Source organism: Triticum aestivum, chromosome 7B (genome assembly GCF_018294505.1).
Source record: "Triticum aestivum cultivar Chinese Spring chromosome 7B, IWGSC CS RefSeq v2.1, whole genome shotgun sequence".
In the NCBI taxonomy this organism is placed as follows: domain Eukaryota; kingdom Viridiplantae; phylum Streptophyta; class Magnoliopsida; order Poales; family Poaceae; genus Triticum; species Triticum aestivum.
Genome location: NC_057813.1, coordinates 549429113 through 549440879, shown reverse-complemented (window position 1 = coordinate 549440879; position 11767 = coordinate 549429113).

The following is an 11767-nucleotide window of genomic DNA, read 5'->3' as shown; positions in this document are numbered from 1 at the left end:
AAGGATCTCTGGGCATTAATGCTACAACCTTCTTGATAATTATAAATGCTATTTTGTACTTTTCTAAATGCTACAAGATGCTTGAAGATGTTGACGTCTACTATGCAACTTTATTCTTGTAGACACGTGTTGGGCCTCCAAGCGCAGAGTTTTGTAGGACAATAGCAATTTGCCCTCAAGTGGATGACCTAAGGTTTATCAATCCGTGAGAGGCGTAGGATGAAGATGGTCTCTCTCAAACAATCCTGCAACCAAATAACAAAGAGTCTCTTGTGTCCCCAACACAACAAATACAATGGTAAATTGTATAGGTGCACTAGTTTGGCGAAGAGATGGTGATACAAGTGTAGTAATGATAGTAGATATTGATTTTTGTAATAGGAACAATAAAAAATTAGCAAGGTAGCAAGTAACAAAATTGAGCACAAACGTTATTGCAATGCTTGAACATGAGGCCTAGGGTCGTACTTTTGCTAGTCTAATATATCAACAATGCTAATCTAATTGGATCATATAACCATTCCTCAACGTGCGATGAAGAATCACTCCAAAGTTCTTATCTAGCGGAGAACATAAGAAGAAATTGTTTGCAGGGTACGAAACTACCTTAAAGTTGTTCTTTCCGTTTGATCTATTCAAGAGTTTATACTAAAATAATGCAAAGTTATTCTTTCTGTTCGATCTATCCAAGAGTTTATACTAAAATAACACCATATCATACGCATCAACCAACTCTAATGTCACCTAGATACTCCAATGTCACCACAAATATCCATGAGTTAATTATACGATACACATCAAACAATTTCAGATTCATAATACTCAATCCAACACAAAGAACCTCAAAGAGTGCCCCAAGATTTCTACCGGAGAAACAAAGACGAGAACGTGCATCAAGTGCTATGCATAGATTACCCTAATGTCACCTCAGGAATCCGCGAGTTGAGTGCCAAAACACATATCAAGTGAATCAAATGATACCCCATTGTCACACGGGTATTCATAGCAAGACATACATCAAGTGTTCTCAAATCCATAAAAGTATTCAATCCGATAAGAACGAAATCTCAAAGGGAAAACTCAATTAATCACAAATACATAGAGAGGGGAAAACACCATATGATCCAACTATATTAACAAAACCCACGATACATCAAGATCGCGCCATATCAAGAACACGAGAGAGAGAAATATTAAACACATAGCTACTGTTACAGCCCTCAGCCTCGAGGGTGGACTACTCCCTCCTCATCAGGGTGGTCACCGGGATGATGAAGATGGCCACCGGTGATGATTTCCCTCTCCAGCAGGGTGCTGGAACGGGGTCTAGATTGGTTTTTCATGGCTACAGAGGCTTGCGGCGGCAGAACTTCTGACCTATCGACTCCCCTAAGGTTTTTCGAATATTTGGGAATTTATAGGGCGAAGAGGCGGTGCGGGAGGCTACTGAGGTGGGCACAACCCACCTGGGCGCGCCTGGGCTCCTAGGCATGCCCTGGTGGGTTGTGCTCCCCTCGAAGCCCCCCTCTGGTACTTCTTTGGCCCACTGGATGTCTTCTGGTCCAAAAAAATCTGCAAAAAGTTTTGCTGCATTTGGACTCCTTTTGGTATTGATTTTATGCGAAGTAAAAAACAAGCAAAAAACAACAACGAGCACTGGGAACTATGTCAATAGGTTAGTCCCCCAAAAAGATATAAAGTTGTTATAAAATGATTGTAAAACATCCAATATTGATAATATAACAGCATGGAACATAAAAAATTATAGATACATTGGAGACGTATCGGCATCCCCAAGCTTAATTCCTACTCGTCCTCGAGTAGGTAAATGATAAAAACAGAATTTTTGATGTGGAATGCTGCCTAACATGTTCATCACATATTCTTTTCTTTTGTAGCATGGAAATTTGGACTTTTATATGGTTCAAAGCAATAGTCTAGTTTTGACATGAAGATTTCAATACTCAAGCATATTAACAAGCAACCATGTCTTTAAAAATATCAACACTAAAGAAAGTTATCCCTAGCCCATCATGCTCAATCATTGATCCATTCATGAAACACACTCGCATATTTGCTACATCCAATGCTCAAGTACGATCATAGTGCTCCTTACTTGGTGCTTTATAAGAGAAGATGGAGACTGAAATAAAAACTTGCATAAAGTAAATAGATAGGCCCTTCGTAGAGGGAAGTAGAGATTTGTAGAGGTGCCAAAGCTCAAAGCTTAAATTGAGAGATAATTTTTTCTAAGAGGCATACTTTTCCCGTCAACGAAAATGACTAAGTAATTCCCAACACTTTCGATGCTGGATATATCATAGGTAGTTCCCAAACAGAAAATAAAGTTTATTCCTTTTTCCACCATTCTTTCACACTCCATGGATGTCTCTTAGCTCTTTGCGTTTCGAAGTAGTCCTTCACTTGGGCTTGACAGATCTCCTCATTTTCCTGTTCGGTCATCTCGTATGGTAACTTCTCTGGAGTCTTGAGAGATGGTCCGAATCTGTATTGCCTCCCGCCTCTAGCTGTACTGCTAGACGCGGGAGCAGGCCGATCGGTTGCGGCTGTCTTCTTTCGTTGCTTACGAGGCGGAGGAGAAGGACTACGATGCGTCGGAGCAGCCAGAGCGGCAGCGGGTCTCTTCCACCCTTGCTGAGGAGGCGGAGAAGGAGGAGGCTGGCTGGTCGGGCACGCCGGTGCAGGCGGAGAAGGAGGCGGAGTGCCGCCACGCGCCGAGAAGGAGGTGGAGTGCCCTGATCACTCGCCGGAGGAGCAGGCGGAGCAGGAGGCGGAGTTCCCTGACTCACCGGAGGAGGAGGAGGAGGAGGCGGAGGCGTCCAGTTCGGAAGGTTGATGAGGTCCTTCCGCCATAGGCATGGAGTCTTCAGAGCAGAACCCAGCCGAGTCTCCCCTTCAACGGTAGGGTGGTCAAGCACAAGCTCCTCAAATCCCTCTGTTATTTCATCCACCGTCACCCTAGCATATCCTTCTGGAATTGGACGGCAGTGAAAAGTTGCGCCGGGTTCAGGAGGTCAAATAGAGCCGACAACCGCCTTGACTTTGTAATTCTGCCATTGCGTCATAAGGTGGCAATGTTGAGACTCCGTGATAGCATCCACGGGGTAGCTAGCAGGAGCCGTGAAGACAGGCTCCAGCTGAAGTAGCTCGGTGGAAGCCATGCTGCTTTTCCACTGAGATGGCTGGGTAGCTTCGGCAGGTCGCTTGCTTTGAACTGCATCTTGTTCCTCTAGCTTCCGTACCCTTGCGTGCAGCTCCTGCAGTTCACTCTGCTCCACTTTCCTCCTCCTCTCTTGGCATTTGTAACCGCCTGTGTCTGGAAACCCAGCCTTCCACAGAACGGAGCCTGGCGTGCCTCGTGTCCGTCCAGGGTGCTCAGGATTCCCAAGGGCCATTGTGAGCTCGTACTTCTCTCTGTCTGGAACGAATGTCCCTTCCTGCGCTGCTGCAATATAGTGCTGAAGCTTCGTGACGGGTATTCGTAGTTGCTCGCGTGTCCAAACGCACTTCCCTGTTATAGGGTCCAAGGTTCCGCCAACCCCGAAGAACCAAGTTCGGCAATGGTCTGGATAGTTCAATGTCTCTGGTTCGACCTCTTTATCAAGCAGGTCGTTCTCAACCTTGGCCCACAATGGCCGGGCTTTGTGGTAGCCACCCAACCCCATGCGATGGTGATGCTCCTTCTTCGCAGCATTTATCTTGTTTGTCGCTGACATCTTCTTACTCCTCTCCGATGTCTTGTTGGCCACAAATGCGTCCCATTGATCTCTGAGCTTCTCGTACCGGCCGATGAATTCTGGTGTCTTTTCTTTGTCGACAAACTTTGCTTTCAGGTCATTCTTCCACTTCCTGAATAGATCTGCCATCTTCTTGAGAGCAAAGGACTTGATCAATGGCTCTATAATTGGATTCTCCGGATCCTCCTCTTCCGCTAGGGTGAAATTTACCTTCAGTGCTTTCCAAAGATCCTGTTTCTGTCTATCTTCGACAAAAGAAACCTGAAGCTCTTCATCCTTAGGCTCATTCCATAGCTCAATGCTGATCGGGATCATGTCCCTAACAAGAACCCCGCACTGAGCAGTAAATGCGTCCTTGGTCCGGAGGGTTTCAATCGGTTGGCCATCGTGCGCGATTGCTGTGATCGTGAACCTTTCATCCGAGCGCAACTTTTTCTTTGGGCCTCGTCTCTTTACTGAAGTTGTGCTCGATCCAGAGGGCTAGAAAAAAGAACAAAGATGAGAGTTAATATGTGTAGATATCAAAACAATGAATGCATCAATTAGCTAGTCAGCACAGGCTTTTTAATATATATACCTGCCCGGATTTTGTTCGGTCACCGCAGCCGTCATCACGGTCTCCTTCTTGCACCGGCATTCGGTCACCGGTCACGGTCTCTTCCGTTGTTCGATAACCATAGCCTGCTTCTTCACCCTCTCCTTCCAGACCATCGGTTTCGTTGAGATACGACATGAGATCACCTTCGACTGCGATTATGTCCCCCAACACCCGTTCTGCTTCATTGTCTCGGCCGTGCTCCATAGTTTATGCAAATATTACAACATGGAAATTATTATACAAACATGACAGATGGATATATTAGTGGCAAACGTAAGCCTAGCTATAGCTAATCAAAACAAGGAATGATATTAATTAATGTCCTCGACGCTTCTCTAGGGTTTGGGGTGGCTTCGACAACGCTTAAAGGGTTCGATGTGGCCTCGTCGACAACACTCTTTTAACTTGGTAAAGGAGGGGTTATATCAACAACGACGACATACATACATGGAAAAAATGTTATCGGGGAGGGGGTATATTGACCCCCCTCATGTCGAAGTTATCGGGGAGGGGGTATATCGACCCCCCCTCATGTTGAATATATGTTGAATTCCCGAGAGAGTTAGGAACCGGAGGGGGACTCCTCCCCCCTCATGTCTGATGAGTTTTTACTCCCTCTCTCCCATGAAACATTCATCGAACAAACTTAATACGAGTTTTAACAGAAAACATTCATCGAACAAAATTACAACACAAAAAATTGACCAAGTTTTCATATGTCATCATCATCATCTACTACAAAAAATTGACATATTCTTTGCATACGAACGTACAGACATTTGCATATTCGACAATAATATCACCAAAAAAATGTTATCGGGGAGGGGGTATATCGACCCCTCTCATGTCGAAGTTATCGGGGAGGTGGTATATCGACAACGACATACCCGATAAAAAATAAGAAGAGGAAGAAGAAGAAAAAAAAGAGGAGAAGAAGAAAGGAATAGAGAGAGGAGAAGATCGAAGAAAAAAAAGAAGAAGAAAAAAGAGGATAAGAAGAAAGGAATAGAGGTGAAGAAGAAAAAAAATAAAAATTACTCTATTTTTTTTCTTCTTCTCTTCTATTCCTTTCTTCTTCTCCTCTTTTCTTTTTCTTTTTTCCTCTTATTTATTTCTCCTCTTCTTCTGCTTCTTCTTCTCCTTATTTTTTTCCTTTTTCTTTTCCTTCTTTTTCTTCTTCTTCCTTCTTCCTTCTTCCTTCTTCCTAGATAAAACTTTTCTAAAATGTAACTTTTCCATATATAAAAGTTTTTCTTCTTCTTCCTTCTTCCTTCTTCCTAGCTAGATATATAATTTTTTTTTTCTAAAAATGTAACTTTCGCATATATAAAAACTTTTCTTCTTCTTCCTTCTTCCTTCTCTTCCTTCTTCCTAAATATATAAAACTTTTATAAAAATGAAACTAACCTAAAATGCACTAAATCAGAGAACTTACATAGATACAATTTTTCTAAAAATCTAACTTTTGCATATATGAACATATATACACAGAGAACATACATACATATAAATATATTATAAAAATGCAAAAAACAAATCATCATATATATGAACAAAAAATCTAAAAAAACAGGACATATAACCATATATACACACATACATATAATCACACATCTACATATAATCACACATATACATATAATCTAAAAAACATCATATATATGAAAAAAAATGAGAGGAAGGCCGGCCGGAGCGAACGTGGCGGCGGCGTGTGGTCGGGGCAGGTCGTGGTTGGGGCGACGACGATGGGGTCGGGGAAGGGGAAGCGCGCGCGGCGACGACGACGGTGTCGGGGCAGGGGCGATGCGTGCGGCGGCGACGGTGTCGGGGCAGGGGTGGCGCGGCGATGGCGTCGGGGCCGAGCTTCGATGACGAGGAGGAGGCCGACGACCGGCTCGGGGGCACGCACGACAAGGGCGTCGGGCAGTGCTCGGGGAGTAGAGCGCAGTCCGGCAGCCTGGCAGCGTCGATGTGGTCGTGGCGCCGTTGGGGGATCAAAGGACAAAGTGGATGGAAAACTGCTAAGTGTTGTTTATATAGGCACACCTTTGGTTCCGGTTGGTGGCACCAACCGGGACCAATACCCCCTTTTAGTCCCGGTTGGTGCCACCAACCGGGAACAAAGGTCTCTTTTCACCAGCCCAAAGGGCGGGAAGCGAAGGCCTTTGGTCCCGGTTGGTGGCACCAACCGGGACCAAAGGTCTCTTTTCAGCAGCCCAAAGGGCGGGAAGCAAAGGCCTTTGGTCCCGGTTGGTGGCACCAACTGGGACTAAAGAGGTGGCATTGGTACCGATTCGTGGCACCAACCGGGACCAATGCCCCCCCTTTTAGTCCCGGTTGGTGCTACCAACCGGGACCAAAGGCCCTGTGCTTCCCGCGTCGCAGCCAAAGTTTAGTCCCATCTCGCTAGTTGAGAGAGCTCGAGAGTGGTTTATAAGCGCTGCTGCGCCCACCCTCTCGAGCTCCTCTCAACTACAGGCTTTCGGGCCTAATCTGTCACTATGTGCCTGTGGGCCTATTGGGCCTACGGCGGGCCTGAATCCTGGCCCATTGTTGGGTTTCTAGTCGTATTCAGGCCGTGGTGGCCCTTAGGTGGCACTTTTTTTTTCTTTTTTTCTTTTTTGCTTTATTTATTTATTTTGTTTCTACTTACAGCAAAATGCTTACTAGTTTTCCAGTGATTCTTTTTGCTTTTAGGTAATAAAAATTATAAACTTTCTGTTAGTGCTAGTTTTTTTCTAATTTGAATAGTTTAAATTTGAATTTTTGGAAATTTGTGTGAATCACTAGTTTTTGAATAGCTTTACTATAAAAATAGATTTTTGAGTGATTCTTTTTCCGCTATTTAATATTACTGTGTTTTATCATTATATTCAAAAACATATTTTGTTATTTTAGTTTCTAACAAAAAATTCTTTATGATAATTCCTTTTTCTATTAAAGTTTCTAACAAAACATTTCTTTATGAAAATTCTTTTTCTTTTAATATTTTGAACATAAAATACTTGATAATTTTAGTTGCATAAATTTTATATAATTCTATTTTCAATAATACTAGAGGTTTTATAAAAGTTTATTTTGTTTTTACTTATTTATTAAAGTTTATTTTGTTTCTACTTATTTATTTATTTTCTTTTTTACTTTTTATTTAGTTTAAGAAAACTCTTTATTTTTTGCTTTATTTATTTTATTTTGTTTCTACTTACTGTTGCTATTTTTATTTATTTTCTTAAAGTTTATTTATTTTACTTTATTAAAGTCTATTTTGTTTCTACTTATTTATTAAAGTTTTTTGTGTTTCTACTTATTTATATTATTTTGTTTCTACTTATTTTTTTCTTTTCTTTTTTTCTTTTTTATTTATTTTATGAAAATTCCTTTTGCTTTTAATGTTTTACACACAAAAGCCCTCTCCGCTGGCCTGTTCATTGGTCCCGGTTCGTGGCTTGAATCGGTACTAAAGACCATCCTTTGGTCCCGGCTCAGGCTACCAACCGGGACCAATGGTGGTGGGCCAGGAGCGAGGCCCATTGGTCCCGGTTCGTCCCACCAACCGAGACCAAAGGGGCCAGACGAACCAGGACCAATGCCCCCACGAGGCCCTGTAGGCCCCCTGGCCTCACGAACCAGGACCAACGGGCCCATGGGTCCTGGTTTGTGATTGAACCGGGACTAATGGGCTTATCTGGCCCGAACGTAAGTCCTGTTTTCTACTAGTGCATGTCATCACCACAATCATCATAGATAGGAACTTTGCTTTCATAATCTATTGAAACCTCTTTCGAAATAGTGGATTCATTACTAAATAAAGTCGTGACCTCCCCAAATCCACTTCCATAATTATTACAATAAGATTCAACACCCTCCAAAATAGTGGGATCATTAGTATCTAGAGTTGACACTCTTCAAAACCCACTTTCATCAATATAATCATCATAAATAGGAGGCATGCTTTCATCATAATAAATTTTCTCGCCAAAACTTGGGGGACTAAAAATATCATCTTCATCAAACATAGCATCCCCAAGCTTATGGCTTTGCATATCATTAGCATCATGGATATTCATAGACTGCATACTAACAACATTGCAATCATGCTCTGTAACGCCCACGATGTGGCTATATCTCCCACGTGTCGAAGCACAACTTAGAGGCATAACCGCATGGTGGTTTTGTCGCAAGAAGGGTCATCTTCACACAATCCCATGTAATGAACAAGAATGGGATAAAGAGAGTTGGCTTACAATCACCACTTCACACAATACGTAAATAAGTCATACATCATTCAAAGTACACTCATAGACCGACTACGGTCAAATTCAAATGAAAAGAAGACAACCCCAAATGCTAGATCCCCGATCGTCCCAACTGGGCTCCACTACTGATCATATGGAAACGAAACATAGTAACGACCAAGGTCCTCTTCAAACTCCCACTTAAGCTCGGTTGCACCACTTGCGCTGGTATCCTCGGTACCTGCATCTGTTTTGGTAGAATCTGTGAGCCACGGGGACTCAGCAATCTCACACCCGCGAGATCAAGACTATTTAAGCTGGTAGGTAGGAAAAGGGGTAATATGGTGGAACTGCAGCAAGCACTCAGCATATATGGTGGCTAACATACGCAAGTGAGAGCGAGAAGAGAAGCAATGCTTCGGTCGAGAAGCTAGAAGTGATCAAGAAGTGATCCTAAAACTACTTACGTTCATACATAACCTAAACCGTGTTCACTTCCCGGACTCCGCCGAGAAGAGACCATCACGGCTACACACGCGGTTGATGCATTTTAATTAAGTCAAGTGTCAAGTTCTCTACAACCGGACATTAACAAATTCCCATCTGCCTCATAACTGCGGGCATGGCTTTCGAAAGATAATACCCTGCAGGGGTGTCCCAACTTAGCCCATCATAAGCTCTCACGGTCAACGAAGGATATACCTTCTCCCGGGAAGACCCGATCAGTCTCGGAATCCCGGTTCGCAAGACATTTCGACAATGGTAAAACAAGACCAGCAAAGCCTCCCGAATGTGCCGACAAATCCCGATAGGAGCTGCACATATCTCGTTCTCAGGGCACACCGGATGGGCAAGACGTCGGGTTGGCATAGACCCTGGTTGCCCAGGGGGCGCCGGACATCGCCCAGGTTGGACCAGCACCCGAAGGAGCACTGGCCCGGGGGGGGGGGGGTAAATAAAGATGACCCTCGGGCTCGCGAAAACCCAAAGGAAAAAGGCTTAGGTGGCAAATGGTAAAACCAAGGTTGGGCCTTGCTGGAGGAGTTTTATTCAAAGAGAACTTTCAAGGGGGTCCCATAAATCACCCAACCGCGTAAGGAACGCAAAATCAAGGAACATAACACCGGTATGACGGAAACTAGGGCGGCAAGAGTGGAACAAAACACCAGACATAAGGTCGAGCCTTCCACCCTTTACCAAGTATATAGGTGCATTAATTAAACAAGAGATATTGTGATATCCCAAAGTATCCATGTTCCAACGAGGAACAAACTTCATCTTCACCTGCAACTAGCAACGCTATAAGAGGGGCTGAGCAAAAGCGGTGACATAGCCAAACAACGGTTTGCTAGGAAAGGAATGGTTAGAGGCTTGACATGGCAATATGGGAGGCATGATAAACAAGTGATAGGTAGTGCTAACATAACGATAGAGCGAGCAACTAGCAAAGGAAAGATAGAAGTGATATCGAGGGTATGGTCATCTTGCCTGCAAAGTTCTCAAAGTTGTCGAAAGCTTGATCCTCGTTAGCGTACTCAACAGGTTCCTCGTGCACGTACTCGTCTCCCGGCTCTACCCAAAGCAAGAACACAAGCAATGGAACCACAATAAATCACGGTGCAATGCACAAGCAACATGATGCAATACACGGCATGATATGCGAGATGTGATATGCAATGCGTATGCGTGCTCCAGAAGGAAAATGATGAACAAAGCATAAACTTGGCAAACCAAGTATGCCTTTGGAAAGATGAGATGATTTCGGTTGAAATCGATATAAAGATCACCGGAATCGGATGCACGGTTTGCGAATGGCAAGCAAAACAAGAATGACACAAATCTGCGATTAACAGCACGATAGCACTTAGAAGACATCAAGAAACTATGCTACAACAACCCAACATATCAACAAAGCACATGGCAGTGATCTACAGGAGATGCTTGACAAAAGAGGAACACTGAGCTACGGCTAAATCACACCATAACAGGTTCAAACAAGCATGGCAAAAGTACAAAAGATATCAGCTTGGACATGGCATAACAACATCAGGTAGCAATGTTCAGAGCAAGCAATAGACATGCTAGAGGAACTTATAATAGAAAAACAAGACATGGCATGATGCTACTCAAAGCATAGAATAGAAGTCCCTTACTGACCATGAGCCATAAAGGATCAGAAGATATGATGGCACCCATGTAAACATAGCAAGTTTCGTTAACAGATTCAGCAAACAGAGCATGGCATTGACAGAATTATGAAGGCATTTTTGCGAGCTCGATTCACACACCACAAGTCATTGCATGACAAGATAAGCATAGCATCAGCAAGAAGACATGTTTATGAAGCTAACCATGGCAAGAACAAGTTCATAGCATGCAAGGATCAACTACAACAACCTTGGAAAAATTGAATAACATGTAAACAATCTGCCAGGAAACATTTTATAGAAAAAGTAGAGCTCCATTGACTCGAGCTATGGCACTCCATAATTGCAAACAAAGTCATGGATGGATAGAGCACATCCATATTTTCAAATCACCCTTACTGAAGTATCTCAAAATAAGCATGGATCTCTCTGTAGCATCAAGTTTACATGGCATAAAAATGACAGCAGAACAGGGACTGAAATCAGCAACACCACGAAGCCTAGTTTGCATGCTTGTGCTAGTCACCACAGAGATCATAAAAATACATGGCATACACCCCTATAAATATGGCATGGCATAGTTCAAAACACATGTAGGGCTCATGTTCATAAGATGCACACATCAATCATGGCAAAAATGACAAAAGTGCATGTTCTGATAAGAATCTGAAACTAACATCACATAGCCCTCTTCCAACAGCATTTTGGAATCAATATGAGCTCAATTGAAAATGATGCAATGATATAAAATGATGTACTCGTCGAGGCGAACAAACGGGTATGCTACACGCCCAAAACGGAGCCATGGGTGCAAAGATACGGTGCGATGAACAAGTCATAAAAATACTGCAGACTTGGGGAAAACCGAGGTCAACCTAGGTTTTGACCCGATCTGGATCTGGCGCGTGGATCGAGGTCGGCCGGAGTTCCTCACCGGAGATGGAGCCGGAGGGGAGGAAGACGGCCGGAGGAGGACGGGCCCGCCGGATCCGGGCAAGGGAGGCGGCGGCGGACGCGGAGGCGGGGCCG